This window comes from Hippopotamus amphibius, chromosome 15, assembly GCF_030028045.1.
Source record: "Hippopotamus amphibius kiboko isolate mHipAmp2 chromosome 15, mHipAmp2.hap2, whole genome shotgun sequence".
NCBI lineage: Eukaryota > Metazoa > Chordata > Mammalia > Artiodactyla > Hippopotamidae > Hippopotamus > Hippopotamus amphibius.
Window position 1 is genome coordinate 11,357,861 of NC_080200.1, and position 4,493 is coordinate 11,362,353.

Sequence of the window (4,493 nt, forward strand, 5' to 3'; positions counted from 1 at the left end):
AGAAAGTGAAGAAGGTTTTGTGGAAGGTGGACCCCAAAAAGAGTCTTATGCATGGTCAAGACGGACTAGGGTTAAAATAAATTTAATTGAGTAAATGAATTTTAAAAGTAAGTGGGTACAAAAAAAAAAAAACTTGAATTTGGTTTTTCTCTTTCTTAAGAGGACAGATTTTCTTAAAATGTTGAACGGCCTTTGATAACAGATTTTACGTTTCTTTACCTTTTAAGTGATCTGTTCTGCATTTGCCTTTAAAATCTTCTGCTGTTACTTTGGTTAAGTGAATAAGTAGTATTTCACAATGATCTAAGAAGACTATGACACATGTAGATAAAGTTCATTCTGCTTCTACAAAAATTAACCCCTCATTGCCAGACTTTTGCCATCCTGATGTCCTTAAAGCATGGCAACAGTCCACACCTAAATCAGGGGATTCAAAATGGGTAAACAATAGCTATAAAGTAAACAGTCAGGGCTATGGGAAATCCAAGATGGCCGCTTGGATTTTTCTGGCTCCCTGGCAAACCTCATTTTTTTATCTAAAGGGTCAAAGTCTTTCCTGGCTGCAGGGCTGATGTCCTCACAATGAAAACTCACTTCCCAGATAGTTCCTTGCTGTTACATTATACTGTTACAAGACAAGGATTTGTACAGAACAGACTAAGCCAGATAACCTGGGTTCATACTAGGCTACACCTAATAAAAGTTCTTGACTTAAATGCCTACTTATGGCCTTATTAATGCTGCTAGCTATATTGTTTTCTATATTGCCTATTTCAAGAAACCATTATTTTTTACATTACCAAATGTGTGACTTCTGATAAAATGATGGTATACAGTCCCATACGAGATCAAGAATCATAACGGTGTAACGCTAGATATGAGAAAAAGCAACAAGAGGGAATACTTTCCTGGACCACAAGAGACAATAGTAAGACAGGTGTCCAGAGACTTCTACTGCAAGAAAGGCCTAGTCCTATAAATAGTACATTAAGTGGCCCATCAACAAAATCTTTGTTAGATGTGGGAATGAGCGTTCCTAGCACCGTGGGACAAGTGGTTATGAAATGCCCCCACAAACCATGGTCAAATCTATGGCCATGAAGGGGTCCTGCTGGCTGGGAACTGGCACTTGCTGTCTGCCTCTGCGAAGATTTAATTCAGGAACTGCTGCAGCTGCTGACCTTCAACACCCCCTGAAAGAAATTCGAGATGGAAATCAAAAATAAGGCACCTGTGCTCTGGAAAAAAACAAAACTGGCAGAACAGGCCTTCAGATAGTTAGATATTTTCAGGTATAAGATTTTTATGAGCCCAATTCTTACATCTTCTCATATCTAGAAAAATACTAAAATCATTAACAATAACAACCGCTTTGGTTTATGTGTTAATACCACATCAAAAGTTAAAACCTACTTAGACAAAACTAGATGACTGGCTACCTGGCTACAGGTCACCTCAAAAGGCCATGTGTAGACTGGAAGTCAGGACTATTGTTTTGAGAAAAAAATTAAGATCTATTTTGTCTATGAAAGTTCAGGTTGTCACTCCTCCAACTACTTTTAATTGGGCAATATAACCTTAAGACAGCAAATGTAGGCTCTCAGCTTGACCCTAACCAATATACATCACTAGGTTAGGGAACAACTACCCAAGAGTCTAACCACCAATGCTCATTCCTTTAAACCAGGAGGTGCTATATGGGTAAAAGAATGGAATGTCCAGCCCCTAAAGTCCCTCTGGAGGGGACCGTTCACTGTCATTCTGTCCACTCCTACTGCAGTTAAGATGGCCAGAATGACTCCTTGGATTCACCACAGCAGGGTGAAGCTGGCTTCTCAAGACTGGGAGTGCATCCCTGATCCCTCGACACCATGCAAGCTGATCATCTGGAAGAAACAAGCCGTGGCCCCCGGGGGAACTAGAGGACAACAGCCCTGCTTCAGTCACTCTGGAAGCTGACTGATCTACGCACGGCAGAAGCCTGAGGAATCAAGCATTAGGCAAGACAAACTGACAAACTGTTCTTATTCTCTAAATTGTCACCCTTTATCCCTAGCTGTTGCTGTAATCCTTACCCTGGTTTTCGCTTTAGGGCTGACAGCGACTGCTCCAGCTGACTGGAAATAGGGCCAAAGAGTTTTGCTAGCACTCTTCTTTTCCTTGTGGGCAAGATGTTTTATTGCCATTGGTTGCTTTTAATCTGGACCAGAAATTCTATAATATAACCGCCCAGAAAACCCAATGGTGGGGATCCCCAAATCACACTGAGCCAGTTCCCCACCCCTCATCCAACTTCCCTCATCTCCGAGAGGCTTAGAATGATGTCAGCACAGACAGCCAATGGCAGGCCCCAGGTAGACTGTACTGGATATGTGAAAAAAAAAAAAAAAGCCTATACTAAGCTTCCCCCAAACTGGTCAGGGTCATATATATTAGGGTCCATTCATCCATCCTTTTTCCTGCTCCCACTCACCAAGGGAGAACAATTGGGGGTTCAGGTATATGAAGGCTGGGGCACCCAAAGAAAGCAACATGCCCTACAAATAGGCAACTGGAAAGACGATGAATGGACCCCTGAACATATAATCCAGTTATATGGGTCCATTACTATGGGCCCACCACCTGGGCAGAGGATGGGTCCTGAGGGTACCATACCCCATCTATATGTTAAGCCAAATCATCAGGTTACAGGCTGTTGTACAGATCATAACCAATGAAACTGCAATAGCTCTCAACATACTGGCCAAACAGCAGACCCAAATGTGTAATGCTATTTACCAAAACTGCCTGGCCTTGGATTACTTGCTGGCCTCCAAGGGAAGGGTTTGTGAAAAATTTAACTTGAGCAACTGTTGCTTGCAAATAGATGATAACAGAAAGGTCATAGAAGAAATCACAAACCAAATGAGAAAGATCGCTCATGTCCCAGTCCAGACCTGGAAAGGCTGGAACCCAGAAGATTTACTTAGAAGATGGTTTTCAACTTTTGGGGGCTTCAAAACCCTCATAATTGGCATGCTCTTAATCTTGGGAGCTTGCCTAATCTTGCCCTTCCTGGCTCCCCTGGTTATAAGGTTTGACTCAGGCTTCATCGAAGCTGTGGTTGAAAGAAAGACAGCCACACATACAATGATGTTGTGGAAATACAAACCCCTAAGCCAAAATGATGCTCTTGGACCCTAAAAAGGGGGTCCCGAGCATCAAAGAGGGGAATGTGGTGGGAACTCTAGGAGCTCTAGGACCCGGGGGCCATAACTCAACCGGAGAGAAATGTAGCTGGGTCCAGGTGTCATCTATATGTGCCTGTTTACTCTGTAGCTCTTCTTGCCTATTCCCGTCCCCCTCCCCCCAACCTCTGTTACTATGTAGCCCTTGTAACTCTAAAATGGCCCAGAGGCCATGAAATAAGAGTATCCAATCAAATCACATTCTACCTTCCTTGTTACCTTATTTGGAGAACAAAGAAAGCCTAATGTATAGAAAGGTAACAAAAAAGTATAAAAGAAATTGCTCCACTTTGTTCAGGCCTCAGCCTTTGGATAGGAATCCTCTGGGCCTGTGCTGGCACAAATAAATGCTGCTGCATATAGCCTCGGTGTCTTGCTTCACTCTGTAAAATCCCATAACAAGAGGAGTGAAGGACTTCCTAGGTGGCACAGTGGTTAAGAATCCGCCTGCCAATGCAGGGGACACAGGTTCAATCCCTGCCCCTGGAAGATCCCACATGCCACAGAGCAGCTAAGCCCATGTGCCACAACTATTGAGCCTGCACTCTAGAGCCTGCAAGCCACAACTACTGAGGCCATGTGGCGCAACTACTGAAGCTCACGTGCCTAGAGTCCACGCTCTACAACAAGAGAAGCCACCACAATGAGGAGCCCATGCACAGCAATGAAGAGTAGCCCTCGCTCGCCACAACTAGAGAAAGCCCGTGCACAGCAACAAAGACCCAACACAGCCAATAAATAAGTAAATAAATAAATAAATTTATAAAAAACAACAACAAAAAAACAGAAACAAAAAAGAGAGCAGAGGAGTGGAGCAACATATGGGGGCAGGGAGTCTCCTTAAGTTAATTTCCTCTCTTAGGAATTTAATTTTAACTTTTCTACATAGGAAACACTGCAAGATTTGATCCTTTAAACAGTAATGGATATAAAAATGCAAACCACAAAAAATGAAAATGCTTTCTAACTAAAGGCACACGGGATGTTATAGGGTTTCTCTCCATTATAGTAAACGTTGGAGATATTTTCAGAAATAAGTTGCATATTACACTATATTTTAGGTTTGCAATTAACCCTTAAATGGACTAGGAATTTGAAAGATTTACATAAACTTTGAGGTGTTTTCCTCATATCAATTGAAATAGAATTTGTTTTTCTTTCCCTCCACATGCATTAAAATAGAAATTCATTTGCTTTAGGAATAGTAATGGATTTTTAATTGTTAAAGTTCTCTAGGGACAGGCACTTACAAACATTGACCTAAAA